The sequence below is a fragment of the Podarcis gaigeae genome (genome assembly GCF_964106915.1).
Source record: "Podarcis gaigeae genome assembly, chromosome: 2".
NCBI classification, from domain to species: domain Eukaryota; kingdom Metazoa; phylum Chordata; class Lepidosauria; order Squamata; family Lacertidae; genus Podarcis; species Podarcis gaigeae.
The window spans coordinates 104,207,580-104,230,742 of record NC_139679.1 but is presented as its reverse complement, the minus strand read 5'-3'; the positions used below and the strand labels follow the sequence as shown (position 1 = coordinate 104,230,742).

At 42.6% G+C, this 23,163-nt stretch overlaps 1 protein-coding gene and 1 long non-coding RNA gene across 7 annotated transcripts in view; both read right to left on the bottom strand.

Moving 5' to 3' along the window:
- FHIT (fragile histidine triad diadenosine triphosphatase) overlaps positions 1 to 23,163 on the bottom strand; it is a 1,048,842-nt gene that overhangs the window by 538,898 nt on the left and 486,781 nt on the right. The window lies entirely within an intron of this gene.
- On the bottom strand, positions 10,887 to 19,986 carry LOC310838182. Of its 2 annotated transcripts, none has more exons than XR_014560771.1 (4): positions 19,783 to 19,986; positions 18,728 to 18,803; positions 16,964 to 17,119; positions 10,887 to 11,246 (listed from the first exon to the last, which is right to left on the bottom strand). It is a non-coding gene; the product is annotated as an uncharacterized lncRNA (long non-coding RNA). The 2 variants fall into 2 exon arrangements; XR_014560772.1 differs by lacking the exon at positions 19,783 to 19,986 and adding an exon at positions 18,917 to 19,114.

Below are 23,163 nucleotides of genomic sequence, written 5' to 3'. Positions count from 1 at the left end.
AGCCCAAGTCCCTGCAATGCAGGAATCTCAGCTAAAGCATCCAAGACAGATGGCCAGCCAACCTCTGCTTAAAATCCTCCAAGGAAGGAGAGTCTGCCACCTTTCGAGGGAGTCCGTTCCACTGCTGAACAGCTCTCACTGCCAGAAACTTCTTCCTGATGTTTGGTTGGCATCTCTTTCTACCTGAAGGCTGAAGCCATTGGTTTGGGTCCTACTCCGTGGATCAGGAGAAAACAAGCTTGCTCCATCTTTCATGTGAAAGCCCTTCAGATATTTGAAGATGACTATCAGCCCTGAATGCTCACTGGAAGGACACATCCTGAAGCTTAGGCTCCTCATGAGAAGAGAAGCCTCCCTGGAAAAGACCCTGAAGTTGGGAAAGTTTGAGGGCACAAGGAAAAGGGGACAACAGAGGATGAGATGGTTGGACGGTGTTCTCAAAGGTACCAGCATGAGTTTGACCAAACTGTGGGAGGCAGTGGAAGACAGGAGTACCTGGCATGCTCTGGTCCATGGGGTCACGAAGAGTCAGACACGACTAAATGACTAAACAACAACAACAATCGTATCTCCTCTTTTAGTCTCCTCTTTACCAGGCCAAACATGCCCATTCCCTCAAGCGTTCCTCATAAGGCTTGATTTCCAGACCCTTGATCATGGCTGCCCTCCTCTGCACACATTCCAAGGCAGACCAGTGATCCTCATAGATAAATGTTGTTGATACTGACAGTGGCTCTCTGTGGTTTTAAGACAGGAGTCTTTCCAGTACTCTGTTATCATTCCTTGTGGCTCCGGAACCTGAAGCCAAGCCGCCACCTCACACCACATAACGGTAGAGCTGGCCTGGGAAGAGAGTGTGGCGCTCCATGAGTAAGGCCTGAAAACTTGAGTCACGCCTGAAAACTTGGGACTGCAAGGCAGTGTCAAGACATATGAGGAGGATGGCAATGTCATAACACAGAAAAGACAGATGGGTTAATCAGAGTCACTCTCTGTCAAGCAAAGGAGGAAAAGATGGCAAAAGATAAGGCTAGCAAAGGTTACACAAAACAAGCTGAGAGATGAACAGAGCCCAGAGAAGGTTTTAGCCCATGATTCAGAAAAGAAACATTCCCTTACACAGAAAAAGATTTAAATTTGCCTTACTCAGTTCGTTTTTCCCACCTCCTTATCATTTTCAGGCTATATAAACCAACATATGGAGTCTTCCTATTAATCCATGTAAATATTTTATATTAAATTTTCTTTGTGGGCTATTTCCAGTTTTTCTGTGACATCACCACTTCAGGGGTTGTTGTTTTTCTTTTCCTTTTTTTAAAAAAGCAGATGAAATCTGGTACATATCTCCCCCCACTGTTTCTTCTTCCTTTCCCGATAGTATGAAGAGAAACAGTTTATGCTTCCAGTCTACCACTCTGTCGATGTTCACACCATTGAAGTGATCATATAACAAATTTCACATTGTGGTGTGTGTGTCCCCCTCCACACACAAACACTGCCGCCCTCCCCGCCGACAGTGTTTTTGAAGGCTTTTTTCACATATCACATCTCTCCTCTGACAGTGCCATTATTCACAGCGGGAACGGGCATTTGTTCTAAAGTTTTCCTCACGCAAACATATCTCATTAGCCATTTTTGGCTTTGCTTTTTGGCATCTGCCAGAGCAACAGCCTGAGTCACAGTCTAGTTTAAGTCGGCGGCTGCCTTTGCAAAAACTCCTGCTGCCGTTTCAGCATTAATCATATCACTCCTTGACAACCCACATGCTGTGTGTATCTGCCCCACCCCGTCCCACCCCAAGAGGGCTGGCTAATCCTAATTCCTCTATCTTGCCCTCAGCACAGACAAAATATGTGCAGACAGAAAGTCAGGGCTTACTGTGCGTTCCTTCCTTAAAGGTAAAGGTACCCCTGACCATTAGGTCCAGTCGTGACCGACTCTGGGGTTGCGGCGCTCATCTCGCTCTATGGGCCGAGGGAGCCGTCGTTTGTCCGCAGACAGCTTCCGGGTCATGTGGCCAGCATGACTAAGCAGCTTCTGGCGAACCAGAGCAGCACACGGAAACGCCATTTACCTTCCTGCCGGAGCGGCACCTATTTATCTACTTGCACTTTGACGTGCTTTCAAACTGCTAGGTTGGCAGGAGCTGGGACCCAACAACAGGAGCTCACCCCGTCACAGGGATTCGAACCGCCGACCTTCTGATCAGCAAGTCCTAGGCTCTGTGGTTTAACCCATAGCACCACCCGCGTCCCTATATTCCTTCCTTACAGGTAAGTAACTACCGACAAGCAGAGCAACAAGGAATGAGAAGGGTCTTGTCACCCACTGTGGTCCACCAGCTAGATATGAGAGTACAGATTCTACTCAACTGTGGGCCTTCCTAGCCTTAATTTCCCAACTGCATGGTAGAATTAACTACCTCACTTTGTTATTATACTGTAACCCACTGTGCTATCTCAGATGAAGGGTGGCTCTAATGCCCATCCAGCAAAGAATGCTATGTAAGTTGCCTTGCCATCAAGGTGGCGGCGGCTGATTCCACCTGCTGTGCCTCAGCCTGTTGCCCTGGAAGCTTTCCTAAGGAAGATGCTGGCATTTTGAGTCTAGGTGTGGCTGTAGGGAGGAATCAAGAAGCACCCAAGGACAGGAAAAGTGATCTCCAGTGCTTTATTTTCTTTCTCTCAGGGGTAATACATGAGTTGCTGCTACTCATATCTTCGTAAAATTGCTGTGGGTGCCAGCACAAAATGGCTGCCTTGGGCAGCATAATCAGAGGTGGTGGCATTCTATCAGTGGTGATCTCTATTCTGACCTTGGTGGGGGAATGGGGAGATAAACCTCCACCCTCCTTGCAACCTGCTGTTTTAGGATCATTTTCAAATCAGTTTAAAATAACAAATGGCCAAGCCCCATCTTGTAACATGATTAAGGCTTGTGCGCTCAATGCCTCACCCTGAAAATTTTATCAATATTCTCTAATCTTTTCACACTTTTCCAGAATTTGCTTATTTCTGCCCTCCCCTGCAAATTGTGTGTGTGTGTGTGTGTGTGTGTGTGTGTGTAATCTAGTTTTAGTAGATAGAACTTGTCATGGTGCAGATGACAAAATAGATCTACTGAAACCATTTTTTTCTGCACAACTCCTATCTGTTTTGTCTGCCCACGTCTCTCAAATGAGCTACTGCAGCCTTTGCTAGGGCTGATGGGAATCACAGTCCAAAATATGTGGACATCGCTAGGTTGGCAAAGGCCATGCTAATGACATTGCTGGTGGTGCCTTGTCATCTTAGTTTTATTTAGTATTATGCACTGAGGTTTGGGTGCCAGGCACTTGTGGTTTAATCCTGAAGATGATTTCAGCTCACGCTACTGCCACTAAAAACTCTACTTGTGGTCTTGAAAGCAATGGGGAAGGGTAGTTATTCTTCATGGGAACTACTGGGAAATGGCAAATGCATAAATGGTTGCTCAGTTGTTTCAGCAGAGGTGGTGTACAGCAGAACCATAAGCATGAACTTTAGATTATCACTGCAAATTTGCTGTTGAGCTGCAAACTACAAGCACCATCATATTAAGCTGCTTTAAGGGGCATTGTTTTAGCAAAAATGAAAATATAAGGTACTTATCACACAATGTGCAATTATCCTACTTGTAATGATGACTTAGTTGTACTTCAGTTTTCTGTTAACTATGTTTATTGTTAGGACAAAAAATATTTTTAAAAAAGAAAACACCCCACAATAATAATGTTTACCCATGTGCCTCATTTTGGTACAGTAATTATGTTTCCGTCTCCTCTTGCTTGTAATTACGATCTTCTATTTCTTGTAACTATGATCTGCAAATTATTTGTTATAGGATTAAAGCATAAAATGAAGGAGTACGCCGTTTAAGGAGCGTAGCATTAGCAAACTGCGTAACAGACAAAAATTGACAAGAAAAACTGACGTCAAAGAATGCAAACTGTCTTTCTCTCAAAAAAAGGTCATGGACTATGGCCTGAGCCTGTAACCAATTTAAGAACGAAGAATCATAGCAAAATGGAAAAATACAAATCCTTGTCGTCACATGTTTGCTTGTAACTAGAGATGTAGGAGAGTGCTTTGCAAATACAATTTTCTGCTCAGAGCATTTCTGGGTAGATGAGCCTTTCCTGCTTCTATTTAATTTATTTGGTATGGAAAGCCCTTTAAAGTCAAGGTTCTCCTGTCTATTTTGCCTGCCCACCCTCCCAATATTTTAAATTAAAATCAGTTGCCAACAGAAAGCCAATTAACCACATACTGGAGCCAACCAATCACAATGCACCATTTTGATATCCAGAGTGGAATGAAAATGGAAAGACCTGTTCATCTTGTGTCTGAAATATCCTCTCCTGTCTTTGAGAATGCTCTCAGGAGCTAACCATCATTGTAGCAAGATTAATCTTATTCCATTTCTTCCCCCCCCCCTCCCCACCTCAGACAAATGCAATCAAACAGGGCATGGTTTGAAACCTTTTATACCTTGTCTCAGACATCTGGAGCCAGGTCTGCCAGAACCTCTTTGCTATCAGAAAGAAAGTGAAAAAGACAGACAGCACTTCAAATAAATCAATTCCACCTATTAGCTCTTTTCATTTGTCTATATTTTCAGAAGCAATGGGAGCGCTGGAGGCAAACCGGGGGTGATTTGTTTGGTAATTATACTGCTTTCTTAACTACTTCAAACTCAGCTTAGATCTACACTGATCAATGGACTTGTGCAACATCCACTACATAGTTCAAAAATCAAGTACATAAATGCTTCCAAATGCACTCTTCTCCCCCTCCCCTCCCCTTTCGCAAGTGCCAGATAAAACAATTTATTTCTCCTAATAAAAACAGACCTGTCATTTAAGGGGCATGGCTCTGGCTGCTAAAGTTCTGAATCAGGGTTGTGCTGAATATTCTCACCCAGAACAGTTCTAAGAGAAAATGGTGGAAGGTTTCCGCCCCGCCCCCAAGTTCTCCTCTATACATCCCTATATATGGTGGCGGGGGGGGGGGAGGTTCCCACCATTCATGCCAGATGTTTGCCTGGGCTGCTGTTGTGTCAGCAACACCCCACCCTGCCGCAAATTCTTTACCTGCATGAGCACAGCCAACGATAGTGTTATGTACTGAGTTGAATAGGATCCAAATGCAGCAGTCTGACTGGTCCTAGAACAATAGGATTCAGAATGCAGCAGTCTGATTGGTCCTAGAACAATGCAGCAGTATGATTGGTCTGCAGGAGCCAGCCAATCCAGCTCCAGGTGGAAGTGAAACCGCAACCTGATTGGCCTAAAAGAGAATCCAGGAATTAGCCAATCAAGTGCGGCCCATTGTGTAAATAATGTATATAAAGCAGATATTTGGGGGAACCTTCATTCCTCACTACTATGAGCTGAATAAAGAGCATGAAATCCACACTCGACTCCAAGTATATTTCAGATGGAGCAAATATTGGACATTATGATGCTATAATGCCATATAGTGATTTTAGAATGGACAACACGAGGGCAAGTCGCACTGCTCTTCCTCTGAACTGGTGTTGAGAAGGGAGCCACGCTGCGAAACAATTTGCCCCCTCTCATTTTTATTTGTTTATTCATTGGATTTCTCAACCCACTTCTTCCACAAGGTCCCAGGGCAGAGTTATAAAACAGCAACACAGTCACCAGCGTAGTTGGGTGGGTAAAAATGTAGGCTAAAAACACTCTCAATTTGACACCCCTGAAACTGAGTCCAATGCTTCTTTGCAAACACCAAAACCGATCAAGTTTTTGTCTTAGGTAAAACACAGGCACATTCTACATTTGCACCAGGGAACAAATCTGTATTTTCTGCAGATCCTCTTTACAGTAAGAATGGGCCTGTTGCTCCCTTTGTAAATCTCTAGAGATCACTTTAAAAAAAAAGTTTATAAGTTGCTAATGATTTGCTCCAAATATACTTTGCCCTCTAAATGTTGTAACCACTAGAATAATGAAACCACGGCACCCATATAAATGAAGCATACACAAGATGCATGCTGGTAAGACATTCATCAACCAATAGGGACCACGAAACATCCTTGCATCAGAAGTCATTGCCAGCAGATTCCCAATGGGGGATACGGTACCCAAAAGCACATCAGTTCAAAACAGACACCGGTCCATCAAACCTTAAGGCGGTGTTGAAAATGCACCTCCACCACACAGTCACACACAGTGCATAGGATCATGACATCATCATCATCATCATCATCATTATTATTATCATTATTATTATTATTATTAATTTGTTTATACCTTGCCTTGAAGTATGGCCATTCACAACATGGTGGTCCTGTCCCATTATAGGGATATACCAACACTGAGGTCCAGTGCTGAGGGCCTTCTGGGGGCTTTCTCGCTGTGAGAAGCTAAGCTACAGGGAACCAGGCAGAGGGCCTTCTCGGTAGTGGCACCCGCCCTGTGGAACACCCTCCCACCAGATGTCAAAGAGAACAACAACTACCAGGCTTTTAGATGACATCTGAAGGCAACCCTGTTTAGGGAAGCTTTTAATGTTTGACGGACTACTGTATTTTAATATTTTTTGGGAAGCCACCCAGAGTGGCTGAGGAAACCCAGCCAGATGGGCAGGGTATACATAATAAATTGTTGTTGTTGTTGTTGTTGTTGTTGTTGTTGTTGTTGTTGTTATATAGCTTTCCAGTCAAGTGCTTTCTGTGGGGCTAACCAGCATCCGGACTCTTCCATTGGTGTAGAAATGTGACGGCTACACAATGAAATTAGTGCCTCTTATCAGTCGGCGGCCATCAATCAGAGGTTGTCAATTTGCTCCAGCTATCCCTACCCTGCCTGTATATAGCAACGGCTAAAGGTGTCTGTCATGAAATGCTCTTTGCTCATGTAAGACTGAGGGAAATGAAAGAGCCAAGGTTCCTGGGCTCATGCGCAAGCTTTCGTTCGCTGGGACAGGAGGGGAGGAGGCAAATGGCTGCTCTTGGGCTTCTTGCCAGTTGCAGGTGGAGTTTGAACTGATCGGGATAATAAGAATAAATGAACAGTTATCCAGATGGTGCAAGATGGCAGGTAATTTGTACATAATTGTAACTCTCTCTGGGGTTAAACAAAGTAGCACAGGAGGGGGAAGAGAGAAAGGCAGGGAAGAGGGAGATAAAAAATATGGCGAGCAAGCCCCCGGAAATTGTTATTTACAGCAGTCACAGGTTAATTTTCGTCCCCATCATGAGATTACATGCAGTTTCCCAAAAGGTCTTCAAGTGGGTCACAGCCTTGCAAGCTGTGATTAAAAAAAATATGAAATACTGCAATGGGTGTGTTTATAATAAGCTCTAATCACTTTCTGTACTTCAGAATGGGGGGGGGGAGGGATATCAACAAAACACCCAGATATTAATCTTTGAATTATAGGTACTTGGTATGCATAGTAAAAGATTTCCTAAGGAGGTTTACTAGGTTTTTTAATGTGCATAAATTGATGGGAACGGCTCCCTCTAGGAAAAATAATATGTCCTTAATAAAAACACACAGATAGACTCGTGAAACAGCTAACCTTTGTGAAATTAACACAGGAGTAAATGCATACTCAGCTGTTATGCCTCAAATGTTATACTGGGAAAGGCAACAAAATAAGCTATCTAAGGCTGATTGCTTACTTGGGAGTATAAGCAACATTTTCATATATATGATCGTCTTTGATTATTGATTGATTATTTAATTTCTATTTTTTTCCATAGAATATTTATTAAGATTTTTTAAAGTATTACAATAAAAAACAAAAAAACAAAAACAAAATAAAAATAGTTAAAAATACACAGATTTTCCATTGCTAATTTTCCTTTAGCTTATTTCCCGGACCTCCTCATACTTCCCTTTTTTGTATTCCACTTCAAATTGTTGGTTCAGCAAATCCTTACCATTAGATTTTTACCTGTTTATAACCCTTTTTTCATATTCTCTTAAAGCATTACAGCTGGAAACCACTTAATTTCTATCCAACATCATTCTAACATTCATTAATTTTACAATATTTCTGTAGATAGACTTTAAATTTCTTCCAATCATCTTCCACCGACTCTTCTCCCTGGTCTCGGATTCTGCCAGTCATTTCTGCCAGTCCCATATAGTCCATCACCTTCGTCTGCCATTCTTCCAAAGTGGGTTGATTATTTAATTTCTATACCACTTTTAAAAATGCATCTAAGTGGTACACAAAAAACTGAAAGAACATCACCCCAGTCTCTGACTCTAGACTTGTTATTCATGGACAGGCCTAAGGTGGGATGGTATTTCCTCGGCTGCCCACAGCTGTGTTCCATTCAGCTGCACTCTCCCCACTCAGTTCCAGGTATAGCAGATTTCCTAAGTTTTCCAAGGGGTCCAAAGGATGACAAAGGTGCCCCTCTCCACTCACAACTCTTTCGTCACCCTCAGGCTTGCGAAAGAGGTTAAAAATAATTTTTTAATGTTTCTCCATCTGTCTTCGATTCAAGTGGAAGAACAAGGAAGTACAGTGGAACGTCTACTCACGTACGGAATCCGTTCCGGAGGTCCGTTCATGAGTCAATCCGGGTCACTGTGAAAAGCGCCATTCTGTGCATGCGCATTTGGTGGCAGCGCCGTTCTGCGCATGAGCAGACGGCGGCAGCTGCTTCTGTGCATGCACGAATTGCAGCAAGCCCAGTGTTTACTTCTGGGTTTGCCGCGGTCGCGAGTCGGATTGTTCGCGAGAAGGGGAGGTGGTAAGTCGAGGTTCTACTGTAGTAGGTCCTCTGCATGGAGATATGCTCAACACCTACTTTGCCCCTGTATTCTCCCAAAAGGAAAGCAGTGCTCATAACTGGACACAGTATTCCAGGTGTGATCTGACCAAGGCAGAATAGAGTGGGACTATTACTTCCCTTGATTGGGACACTAGACTTCTGTTAATGCAGCCTAGAATAGCATTAGCTTTTTGGCTGCTGCATCACACTGTGGACTCATGTTAAGCTTGTGGTCTACTAAGACCCCTAGATCCTTTTCTGTACTACTGGCAAACCAGATGTCCCCCCCATCTTACATTGCTGCAATTGGTTCTTCCTGCCTAAATTTAGAACCTTAAATTTTTCCCTATTGAAGTTCACTCTCTTAGTTTGGGCCCAGTTCTCCAATCTGTTAAGGTCCCGATTCTGTCTTCTGTGGCATTAGCTACCCCTCCCAGCTTGGTGTAATCTGCAGATTTGATGAGTCTTAACAATATCCGGAGATGCCCAGGTTGGCTACCCCTGCTCTAGAGAAGTACAATTTGCCTCTGGATAACCCCATGTCAATGTCATTCTTGTCTTCGTGAAAACTGTGATCCACATCTAGATACTAAAAATAAACTTCAGTGTAGTAAGGATGTGGATTTGTACTCTTTATTTTTTTATCTGTATAATCAAAAGTTTCTCTCTTTTCCTGTTCCCTCTCCTGTTCAGCTTCACAATGGCCCAACAGTAATAACAGTCCATCACAGAACGTGTTGCTACAATGCACTCGGTGCATGACACCAATGCTTCCTACCAGGAGATATTTGTTTCTATCAGAAGATAATGGTTCCCTGCATAGGCAAGACAACACACATTGCTTATACTGTTTACCTTATACTTTGCAAACTGAGCATCCACTGAGTTTACGAGAGAAATCTACTGGACTATTTATCTCTGTGCTAATAAAATGTGAAACATGCAAACATCCAGCAGAAACATACCCAAGGAAATTCTGAAGGCTCATTTACATTGTTATGGAATACAGACAATTTGGGTTTCACAGGCTGCCAATTCAAAGCTAGTCTTGAATCAACAGACCTTGATTACTTGGCCAGAGAATTCTGAAGGCGGTGTGCACTTAGACATTGCTTTAGCTCAATCAGAATCACAAGTTACTGCTTACTTGCACTGGATTTTAGCCCTGTATACCTCTGCATCCTTGAAGTCTTAATACAGACAAATCAGAAAACAACAGCTAGAGATGGCATACATAAGTTCAAGGAATAATTTTAATCCTTAAAACTCTCTTCAGTCCTACGGATTTTTCATATGGGTTAATTGTACGTAACTTTGGGTAGATAATGCCCAGCATTTAATTTTTTTCTCTTTTCTTCTGCTTCTAAAAAAAACAAAAACTCACTTATTTGGAGAGTATCAGCCTTCACTGAAATTTATGGAGGTGTGTTGATAAAACTGTATGTGTATACCTTCTTTCCAATGAACAGATCCCATATGTACATGTACATCTGGTAGGGCTCCTTCAAATTGGAGCTGGCCCTGTTTTCCACCTCTGGCATATGGCTACCTTTGAGGTCGGATACACTGTTCCCAGCATCAGAGACATTTGCACCCACACTGTGCCGCATAATCCCATAAATACCCCTTGTCAGGAACTTAAAAACCACCAGCGGTATGCCGTGGTACTATGCTTACTGTCAAAAAACGGTTATGTATATGAGGCTCAAGACTTGCAGAATATGTATTCATTAGCACTTTGGGCAGGTTCCTTATGTACTCCTGTTGTGAATGTCACCATCCTTCAATGATCACAAGAGTGATGGATGCATCCGGAAAATACAATGTTGGCTCAGATTTCAAAGCAGTTTGAGCTCCAATTGGCTTTCGGTTTCCCTAACCAGATTAGAGGAAGAAAGAGAGGCCGGTCACAGCAGATGCCCTGTCTCGGTTCATTACTCAACACCTGTTAAACTTGATTAACGGCCCCAGCTAATTATCTGTTAAGAGTATCTCATGCTGTGAAGGATCCCAGAGGTCTGAAAAGTTGACTTCATTTACATGTTTGTCTCCTTTCACAAGGTCTCTGTTAAACATCACCCAGAAAAACAAAGCAGAAATCTACGGAGCATTTTTCACAATTCCCATGAGGTTTATTCACAACTTAAGAACTATATAACCACACATACACACACATACGCCCCTCTAAAATATGTATTTGTTTTTGTTGCTGCTGTTGTTGTTGTTACTGAGGGAAGCTATTTTCTTCATTTCCTTTGTGCTCTAAGATTCCTGACAAGTTTACAGATGAAAAAAGTTTTCATTTGTTTCTTCTTCTTCTTCTTCTTCTTCTTCTTCTTCTTCTTCCTCTTCCTCTTCCTCTTCCTCTTCCTCTTCCTCTTCTGTTGAGAAAGTTGAGCCTCATGTATAGCGATTCTGGGGCTCTCAAATCTGTTTGCCTATGTCAGCTTGGGATTATCCTGTGAGATCTGGCAGTGAATGAAAGTCGTGGTTCAATAGCAGCTCATACCATCACAATATTTCCTATATTGTGGACACCAAAAACATCTGAAGGCAGCCCTGTTTAGGGAAGCTTTTAATATTTGGTGAATTATTATATTTCAATATTTTGCTGGAGTGGCTGAGGAAGCCCAGCAAGATGGGCAGGGTATAAATAATAAGTTGTTGTTGTTGTTGTTGTTGTTGTTGTTGTTATACAGCAACTGACTGGCTGCACAAAATCACATGACAATATTTTCAGGAGTTATTGCCCGCCATAGATTCTTCAGAGTCACAGCCCCAGAAGCTCCTTCACGTCAAACATTGCTGTGCAAGTTTGCAGCATGAAAAGGGAACAAAAATACCTCTACGCGTCTTCAGACAGAATGCACTCTGACAGAGGACTCTCCAGAGAACACGAGCTACCACAATGCTGATGAAAAACCTGGAGCACAGTACAATTGTAAGTGCTAAAAAAAGGAACATTGGCCGTTTAAACCAAAAGAAAACCAGAGGTGTCTGCTTTAAAGGGAGCAACAGATGTTCACTTAAATCAGGTGTGGGGAACCTGTGGCCCTCCAGATGTTGCTGAACTACTGCCAGCCTCAGCAAGCATGACCATTGGCTAAGGATCATGGGAGTCGCAGTTCAGCAACTTCTGGAGGGACAAAAGTTCCCCACTCCTGCCTTGAATATTTTGACTTTTGGAAGAGGGGCTCTCATATATATATATATATTAAATTGGCATTGTGTAAGCCTGGAACATCCTTAGTCAAAGCCCCATCCTCAGGTCCATCCTCTGGACTCTAGATCAAGGTCTAGAATATGCAGTTGTCTCCAAATGCTCCTCTTCGTTTCATAAGGCTTGCCAAACTGTTCATCAGTTTTGCAAATAAGATTTTCTAAAGGCATGGAAAAGAACGCAAGAGTTAGCTACTTCTAATGGAACAGAACAATTATCTGCAATGGGATGATGGCGCTGTTCACAACTGGGGTGTCGTCTCAGAAGAAACCTCCTGGAGGAGGAAGAATTGTGAAACATAGTCAAAGTACACTCCTCTCCCCGTTATCTGGTTTATTTTCAAACCTGAGAAGTAACAAAGACACAGTTCTGTTCTCAATGCAGAACAGACTGTTAAGTTGAAGACTAGAGCTCCCCACCTCCACATATCTAGCTGGATGGCTTTGAAATTGGATTGAAGAAATTCATGGAGGATAATCAGCCCTGAGTGCTCACTGGAAGGACAGATCCTGAAGCTGAGGCTCCAATACTTTGGCCACCTCATGAGAAGAGAAGCCTCCCTGGAAAAGACCCTGATGTTGGGAAAGATGGAGGGCACAAGGAGAAGGGGACGACAGAGGATGAGATGGTTGGACAGTGTTCTCGAAGCTACCAGCATGAGTCTGACCAAACAGGCAGTGGAAGACAGGAGTGCCTGGCGTGCTCTGGTCCATGGGGTCACGAAGAGTCGGACACGACTAAACAACAACAACAAGGCTATATCAATGGTGTGATGTTTGCCCGTTCGTTGGAAAATGTCTGCACAGGGGGAGAGAAAGAATTAATAGGTAGACCAATAGAAAAGCCAGAGGCGGAGCCTACTTGTTTGTAAAAGGGCTTAACCCGAGGTTTAGTTAGTTAGTTGGTTGGTTGGGAAAAGGCAGTTGGGAAAGCAGTTGGCAGACAGATGGAAATAGAGAGACAGTGCACTTGGTTCTTGTGTGAGGGGAGGTAGAAGAGCTAGAGACAGAATAAAGACTAAGAGGGTAAAGGGTAACAGTGTTTCGAATGCATTTAAAGTTTATTTGTGTTTGCAATAAACTACAATCTTCATTGTTAAGAACCTGACTGAGACTAAGTGATTTACCAGAGAGGACCTGGTTGGTGGCAGCGGTTTAGTGGTGAATGGGTCAATAGTCCATGAGATGACCGGGGGCGCCATACGAATGCCACAAATGGCTACTAGCCATGATGTCTATGCTCTGCCTCCACTGTCAGAGGCAGTCATGTTTCTGAGTGCACAGGAGAAGAGGGTGCTCTCACGGTCGGGTCCTGCTTGTGAGTTTTCCACAGGGTGGCCCCTGTGACAAGAAGATGCCATTGGCCCAATCAGCAGGCTTCTCTTATGCCCTTAGTTTACCTTCATCTCTGCCTTTTCTCTTCCAACTGAGAGATCAAATTCAGTACACTTGAGGGGAGGGAGGCAGGAAAGAAACCCCGCTCAGTGTACTTGATACTGAGGCTATTACATAAATTAGATGGCAAGAATGTTCCCTGGAGGACTCAATTCTCAGACCTTCAGGGAAAGCGGTAGGGAAGTGGGAGGGGATGAGGGAAGGAGTAGGTCTCACCTCTGCAATCTACTCAGACCTCTCCCTTCTTGTTGAAACAAGTTTGCATTTGAACTTGGGTCTCTTTCGCGGCAGGCTATTGCTTTTTAATGCACAGTTTTTCAGCGTTGTTTGATGTCTCTTAGTATCCACTACCTTATTTACTCCTGAGCCTGAAGCTAAACTCCTCAAGTAAAACACATCTAAGGAATTTTGAGATACGGGGGCAGGGGGAATTCAATATTCAGCAACATTACTTGGAGGCAAGAGAGGGAGGACTCATGTACACACAGCTTGGTTTGCTCCTGGATTTTGCTTATACCAAAATGTCTGGGAAATTTTGAGGGGGGAGAAGCACTCCAAGAGTTTCAATAGGACCAGTGAAATTTTAGGGGGAGGTACCACACATTCCCATAAATTTCTCCACCACGTAGAGTCAAACCAGAAATAATGCTAATAACACAATTAGCCCTTGCTCATTAAATAATTATTTTTTAAAAAATAAATGGCAGTGGGAGAGGGAAGAGAGTGTGGGGAGTCAATCACAATTATGGTGGAGAATCTTATGATGGTCACATTCCTTTGGCCGTAATCTGTCTGGAGGAGTAGATCTGTGATGGGCAGGACCAGAGCTACACTCCACTCTTTCTTTACCAATATTGTTATCATTCCACACTCTCACACTCACTCACACTCCTTCCACACACACTCACACACAAATTCGCATACACTCATACACACTCAGGCACCCCAACCATTCATCACCCATCCATCCATTCGTTTTCCAAACACACACACCAGTCACCCACTCATACATACAAGCTTGTATCCTATTCATCTATTTGTTCTCTGTTTCACACATGCATCCTCACACACACACCATCCATCCATTCACACACAAAAGCCCCTTTTGCCCCTTGACTTTTGGAGACCAAAAGACAGGCTCTGAGTGGTCTGCTGCTGCTACCACTGCAAAGTAAAGAGACCAGGGGGGTCCTCCTCCCACAGTCACAAAGCATTTAGCCTCCTTCCTTTGCTTGGAAACCTTTCTCCCTCCATCGGTTAGAAACCAGGTGGCACCCAAAAGTCCTCACTGTAGCCTTCTCAACCATATTTGCAATGGAAGTGGGTTAAGAGAGCAAGCATACGTACAAAAACTAGGCCCCCTTTTCTGCCACCTTGTTTTTCTTTTGATAATGCAGAAGACCTTCTAATGACTGGAATAGGTGTTTGTTGTTTGTTTTGCTTGTGGTACCACATTTGATTATCACACAGCACTGGCGGGGGGTGGGGGTGGGATTCTTCTGGAATGACTATCCAGAATTGGTACACCAAACTTTGAGACATGGCAATAATGGAGAGACAAATGTGTAACCTTAAGGCACTCAAAAGTCCAAGAAACCCAAAGGCAAGAGATTTGGTTTTCAACCTCTTGGAGTGATTCCCCCACCCATTTTGTTAATTGGGGAGATGGTGAGAAACACGTCCCAGTCAGGTATGTACATAGATATGGGACTCATAAGTGGTTCATTCAGATTCGTAACAGCAGTCTGGAGCTGGGAGACACAGTTAGAGAAATTAGAGGATAGAAGCTGAAGTGCATGAGAGGAGGGCTGAGCAAGTGAAGGTTGGAATGTGAAGGTTGTGTTTGTAAGAGAACCTTGAGGAAAGCAGGAGCTATTGCTACAACTATGGGGGAAGCAGTAGGGAGGGAAAGGTAAGGAAAAGGCTATGCTTTGTGATTAAACCAGTAACAGCTGGTAAAAGGAGGCATTGCCATATGTGGATAGAACTACCCTTTTGCTTCCTCTTTGCTTGAAAAGTGTCTAAATACTGCTGTTTGAAAGACTTGGTGTGGGTCACTCCCTCACTTGGGGTCTTGGGTCTCACCGCACTGCAATGCTTTTGGTATCTGAAGAAGTGTGCATGCACACAAAAGCTCATATCTAGAACTAACTTAGTTGGTCTTTAAGGTGCTACTGGAAGGAATTTTTTGTTTTGACTATGGCAGACCAACACGGCTACCTATCTGTATTTGGAAAAGATGTTCTGTCTGGCTGACAATTGTTTGGGTTCTGTTGGCCATTCCAGGACTCGATATTTCTCTGACAATTTGGTGTCAGAAGTGGCGAGAAGCTACTTTTTAAGGATAGTCCTGAAGATGGCCTAAATGTCAGAGAAAAGGGGGAGAATGCAATTTAAAACTACAACTACTCTTCCGCACAGGATTTGATGTTATCAACCATTGTGATACATGGATATTCCATTTAGATGTGTGTATGCTGGATATGTTATTTTGGGAGTATTGGTTGTTTCTTATGATAAAAGTTCTTCCTTTTTAAAAAAAAAATTCAAAAGGTTGCCAAAAAACAACCCGTAATACACAGAGTCAAAGAGGAAGCCACAATGAGGCAAAGGAGGAGGTGAGTTGAGCAGCACAAGCACTAGAAAGGGAGCCGTGGCTGAGGAGGAAGGGGCAGCACTGACCCCAGGGAAGCCAGATGCAGCCTGACTGGTGTGCCTCCACATGTTGGACTACAACTTTCATCAGCCCTGAGCATCAGCCATGCTGGTTGGGCTGATCTCCAACAATATTTGAAACGTTGTGGGTTCCCCACCTCTGGTTTAAACCATGGTCCCTATCTGGATGCCTCCTCTATCACTGTTGCTACTTGTTTTATTTTTTCCATTGTGCGCTTTAAAAAAAAATGCATTGGAATTTGTACATTGCCTAGGGAGGATTTGTATCCTGAAAGGCAGGATAGAAATTTATTTGTTGTTGTTGTTGCCATTGTCATTATCACCACCACCACACCTCTAGTCTCTAAACTCTAATGTAATTAAACAAAAAAACAAAAAACATGGCTACCAAACTGCAAGTAAACCAACTACAGTGGTACCTTGGGATGCGAACGGGATCCATTCCGGAGCCCCGTTCACATCCCGAACAGAACGTAAGACGCGACAGCGTGTCTGCACGTTCGCATCCCGAACAGAACGTAAGACGTGACAGCATGTCTGCATGTGAGTGTCTGTACGTCTGCGCATGCATGTGACATCATTTTGACTGTCTGCGCATGCGCGAGCAGCGAAACCTGGAAGTAACGCGCTCCGTTACTTCCGGGTCGCCACAGAGCACAACCCGAAAGCGCTCAATCTAAAGCGTATTTATCCCAAGGTATGACTGTACACTGCTTTAATGGTTATTTGCTTATCAACCCTAAATCAATGCTTTGAACGGGAGGATTTACAATGGAATTTCCATTATTCAAACTCCAACCGGCAGACTTTCCTCCATCGCCCATTTTTGCCCCATATGCTTCATCTCTGTCACTATATGGAATCATCTCTTCTGTTTATCCAAACTTCCAGTTACCTGAATATTTTAGAACTCTCCCATTTGGAATTGCAAGGTCACATGCAATTTTATCTTCTCAAATAAGTCTTCCTTGTTCCCTCTTAACCTGAACTAATGGTACCCTATGGACATTGCACTGTGGAATAAATGCACCTCTTGGTTCAGAGCTGAAACCTGAGGGGGAGAAAAACAACTTATTGCTGTAATTGAGCTTCAAGTAATTCCAATACAAACAAATTTTCAGTGTGGTTTTGGTTTTTGGCTGCTGGAAGATTAGCTGCTTATCTATCCCAGCATGATAGATAACAGCTCCTCTCTCTATTGTAGGCTAAGCATCCAGTACCATAGGGCAGGAAACCACCAAGAGACACCATTTACAAAACAAAGATAAACCATCATTGTTGCATTTATTTGGGTTTTTTGCCCACAGTCAATCCTGATCTACCTATCTGTGCTGAAAGTGAACATGTGTTTCTCTACTCCAGCAGAGGAAGATTTCAGAGTGTGGACAAGGCATCAGGGTAGGGGATTTCTGAGGTATGCGTGAAAAAGGTGGGAATGGTTAACCCCTTCCCACCCACAATGTGGCCATAGGAAGACAGGGGAATTCCCTGCTGGGTCTTTTTTAAGAGGTACAGCAAGTACTAGCATGCTGTTTAATACCCTATACTTATGTAGTACAGTGGTACCTCGGGTTACATACACTTCAGGTTACATATGCTTCAGGTTACAGACTCCGCTAACCCAGAAATAGTGCTTCAGGTTAAGAACTTTGCTTCAGGGTGAGAACAGAAATTGTGCTTTGGTGGCGCGGCAGCAGCGGGAGGCCCCATTAGCTAAAGTGGTGCTTCAGGTTAAGAACAATTTCAGGTTAAGTACGGACCTTCGGAACGAATTAAGTACTTAACCCGAGGTACCAGTGTATATCCCTGAAACTCTGGACTCATGTCAATGGATTTACTTTCTAAAATACGTTTAATTTATCTTAACTAGGGATGGAGGAGAAATTTGATTCTGTTTGCATTTAAAAGGAAACTTACCCAATTTGCACTGTTCGAAACAGTACATGAACTGGAACACAGCCATACTTTGAAATCTGCAATTTTCTGAATTTTTCAGTGCCTTTCACCAGTCAAGTAATGCATACAAAATTTCACGCACCAGAGTAAAAGGCATTAAAATGCATATATTCATGAAAATAACACACACAAATGAACTGAGGAAATTGCTTAGCAAAAAAGTGTACATTAAGCAAAATTGCACAAAGAATGTGCGTATTAGGAGAAATTTGCACAAAATGCTGGTGATTTTTCATAGCAGAGAGATCCAAGGTGACACTGGGCAAATGTGATGTCATGAAAGAACTCTTAACTCTTAAAGCTGGAGTTTTGCTAATAGTTTGAAAGAGAATATCATGACACTAATATGAGGACAAGCTGCTAGGGTGGGTAGAGGAAGCATTATCCTTCATAGGAGATATTTTTTTCCCAAACTAAAAACTCTTCTTCACCACAGTGCCATAAATTATACAAAGTTCGTCCTATTTTCCATCATGTTAATGTCTGTTACTGGAGAACTATCAGAGGTAGAAAACGCTGAAAGAATTAAAGTCTCCAGAAGCTGCCAGACCTAACAGAGAGCAGTAAAAGAACTGCATTACTTTAAAAGTTGGGATCGGAATTTGTTTCCCCATTAGGTCAGCAAGTCTTCGCATACTGCACATATGCTGTAAATTTTATGAAGTGTATTAACTAAGTTTATTAATATTTGAAAATTACTCACAAAATCAATTGCAGAAATAGAGCTGAAATATTCACTACCATGTTCCAGCCCTAGCAGAACTTCAAACTGTCTTCTGCTGCATAAATAAAATAGGCAAAACATACAGAGTTTTCATTTCAAAGCATTGCCAGCCTTTACAGAATCCCATAATAGTATTTCCTCCCCCCCCTCCCACTCTCTTGGAATTACCATATGTTTTAATGTGCTTTAAGATTTTTTGACTGATGGTCCTTTAGCAAATTTCTGTGCTTTTGATGAGGGGCAATTAATTGTGATTTGCATGATTTCATCAGCAATTTAAAAGCTACAAAGGCAGAGTCAAGCAACGATACAAATATGAATGGAATTCCTTCCTGGTTGGCTAAAACTATTCTGTTTTCAGGTGGACAGGACACAAATGCAGACATGGAGTGGAAATCTCCCAGAAATTGCAAGATAAAACAAAGGAACAAAAAGAAGAGCGAGCAACCTAACAGCCAAGTGAGGCAAAAGGTGTATTTTGTCCAGCCTCCTCTTTCCAAATCTGAATAGCCAGGTGCCTCTGGGAACATCACAAACTGCTGCATGAAAGAAATGGCAAGCAGGAAAAAGGACTGCGCAAGAAGGAATTGTTTTAAAATACTGGGAAATACAGTGGTGCCCCGCAAGACGAATGCCTCGCAAGACGGAAAACTCGCTAGACGAAAGAGTTTTCTGTTTTGGAGGTGCTTCGCAAAACGAATTTCCTATGGGCTTGCTTTGCAAGACGAAAATGTCTTGCAAGTTTTTTTTTCCTCCCCCCCCCCTTTTTCTAAGCCGCTTATCTGCTTATCCGCTAAGCCGATAAGCCGCTAATAGCGCTAATAGTGCTAATAGCGCTAATCCGCTAAGCCGTCAATGGGCTTGCTTCGCAAGATGAAAAAACGCTAGACGAAGAGACTCACGGAACGGATTCTTTTCATCTTGCGAGGCACCACTGTACAGTAAAGTTCAATATCTGGAGGAACTTTACAGCAGTAATTTCAGACCAGCAACATGATAAGCAGTAATGTGGAAGCGTTAAGGATTGCCCTCACTTTGAAATGACCCTAACTTGAATGGGCTGCGTGGCATTGTGATGTCATCGTGTTCACTGAAGAATCCCTGATTGTCTCAGAGTGATGGCAATATAGTTCAGGAAGCAGTTTGCTTTGCTTGTTCTCACTGATATCATTATGTAACCAAACCCGAACAGCTATGTGGACAGGTCCGTTTCCAAGATGAAGAAGACCAAAGATAAAGGGCCATTACGAGAGAATATTATGAAAATGATATACAGGCGGTACATGACACCAGTCAAGCTTGCAAAAATTTATCATTTGCCCGATAACAAATGCTGGAAATGTAAAGAGACTGAAGGTACATTGTTTCACCTTTGGTGGACGTGCCCAAGGATTAAGGCTTTCTGGGAGATGATTTATAATGAAATGAAAAAGGTATTTAAATATACCTTCCTGAAGAAACCAGACGCCTTTCTCCTGGGCATAGTCGGCCAACTGGTGCCAAAGAAGGACAGAACTTTTTTTATGTATGCCACAGCAGCAGCAAGAATACTTATCGCAAAGTATTGGAAGACACAAGGTCTACCTACCCTGGAAGAATTGCAGATGAAAATAATGGACTATATGGAATTAGTGGAAATGACTGGCAGAATCCAAGACCAGGGAGAAGAGTTGGTGGAAGAAGATTGGAAGAAATTTAAAGATTATTTACAGAAACACTGTAAAATTATTGAATGTTAAAATGATGTTGGAACGAAATGAAGTGGTCTTAGCAATAAGGTTAAAAGGAATATGTAAAACTGGATTGATATTAGATGAAAATTCAAAATTATAATATGTGAAGATAAAGAACTAAGAGAAAATAGAGAGTGTATGGATTTGCTGAATTAACTATTTGAAAGGGAATACAAAAAAGGGAGGTGTGAGGAAGTCATGAAAATAAGTAAATGAACTGTAAGATATAGAAAGAGGGATTTGTTTTTAATTGTTTTTGTTTTTTCTAGTGTTTGTACTTTTTGTGTTTTCTTTTTATCTTTTTATCATTTTTGTAACTTTTTTCTTGTGGAAACTTTAATAAATATTACTTTTTTTAAAAAAAGATAAAGGGCCATAAAGCTGTAGTGGACTGGCAAATGGATGGTCAGCAAGCAGACAGCAAACAAACTTTACATACATGTTGTAGTTCCAGTGGGTACCCCACTCCCCACAAAGCTAAAAATTTGCACTAGGCAAGAGAGGGAAAGGAATGAGATTACTCTATATCTTAGATTAAAATCTGAGCCAGAGTTTCATTCATTGGGTCAGAGATAAAGTAAATGTCTCTGAAACCTCTCTAATCCAGAGATCAACTTTGTTTTCCGCTAGAAATAAATTTTTCAACAGCAAACTTGTGGCTGAAAGGTCAGAGTCCACTTTTAGATTTTAGAATTAATACTGTGAGAGCGTAGAATTCTTCTTTAGATATTAAACTCATGGACTCTAGTCTGTTGAAACACATGCCATAATAAAATGTGCTGGTCTTTACAGTGCTATAAGACTCTTGTTGAAAAAAGCAGGCATGATCTCTGGCCAAGTATCGGGATCCGCCAGGGAGGCTGGTGAATATAAATGGAGATCTAGTGCCTCAGTAAGATGCTTACTTTAATTTCCTGATATTTTTTTTTCAAACCAAGCCAATCTGCTTTATTGCATCTTCAGTCAGTTCAATTAACAAATAAACAAAACATTATGCTTCTGATACTGCATCAAGTGTGTATTGTGGCTGCACACTTCATTAATTGGAAACCGACATATGGCAATTTTTAGGTCACTGTTGCACCACTGAAAACAGACACATCCATCAATGCCAACATCTCTCATGCGCTGAGCAGCACCCACTGCTTTTAGCAAAAGGGTTAACATTATTATAAAAGGCAGATAAAATGGAATACTGTACTGACACGTTTCTAATGAAAAGGGCTGAGTCTTAGGAGTGCATTGCTGACAATCCTCAGTGTTAAATGAATGAGCACAGGGAAGCACCTAAGCTGTCACTTGTCTTGTTTTCTTCTGTTTTTAAATCATCCTTATTCCACTTTTTGAACCTCAGGTGGAACCCCTCAAGGAGGCTTGCAATGGCAAGTTAAAAGTATAAAACAATCATAATAAATAAATTAAATAAATATAACAAAACCGTGTAAATTATAGGTAGGAACTCAATTCGTGTGTGTTTGTGTGTGTGTGTGTGTGTGTGTGTGTGTGTGTGTGTATCAGCCACACTGCATTGATTATTCCCTGCCTTATGTGACCATAACAGAGCATAAAATATTATTATTGTTCTTGTTGTTATTGTTACTGTTGTTGTTATTTCATTTATGAATTGCATCCTATGAAGCATCTTAAAGCAATTTCACAATACAAAAAACTACGGTATCCCTCTGGCCTTATTTTGCGCTGACAAGGGTGAACTTTGATGATGGGAAACAAAGAGGAAAGGTGCTTTGCACACAAAATGAGCCCTGTGCACAGAATTGTCTGGTCTAACAACACAGGTAGAAACTTGCACGTGTCGCTAAATCTTCTCTCTGTGGGATGCAAGAAGGTCCTTTCCCTCACAAGTCCGTACACCCAAACGCCTCTCCTCTTCAACAACTGGGGATGCCAGGGCAGGTCACGACACACAGGCAAGCAAGGGAAGAGGAAGCTTCAGTCTGTGATGGAGAGCTGGCGCAACTGTCTTCCCAAGCCCCACCCTCTCTCTTCCCCAACCAGCTGATCACCCAGCCCTCCTCACTTGTAAGCAGAACTTTCTTCTGCAAAGTTACTGCCTGCAAAGTTACTGAACCAGATGGACCAATGGCCTAACTCAATACAAGGCAGATCTTATGTTTCTATGTTTGGAGATGGCAGCAGTAGAACTCAGCAGCTGTCATTCTTTACCTCAAAGGCCTCTTGAAAGACCCTGTTGATGGCACTGTGTCACAGGACGGGCATCGATGGGAGGGCTTTGCCCCAGAGTTTATGGCTCATGGTTTGTCTGGGAGAAGGAAACCATGAACTCTTATGTCAAATGATGGCTTAGCTCGGCGATGTGCCAGAACAACCAGGGAGGAGCAAAGTGGCCATGATCCCAGAGCCCGTGTGCTACTGTGTTCACACCAAACTATGGTTTGGCTTAGCATGATGTGCAGACCAGGCCCTTGTCTGTTGTTTTAAGTTTTAGTCTATGATATAACTACGACTTTCAAAACCAGTGGTTAGAATCATAGCTGCAACCTCTGGGAGGCCCTAGGTGCCTCAGCACCCACAAAATTTCCACTGTGGGTGCCTAAGCATGTCTGCGGCCGCAGCAGGCCCCAATAGAGGCCCTGAGGTGGAGGCCCTGGCCCATTTGCTGCTGCCGCAGCACCAGAAAACCAGTGGAAGCAAGGCAGCAGG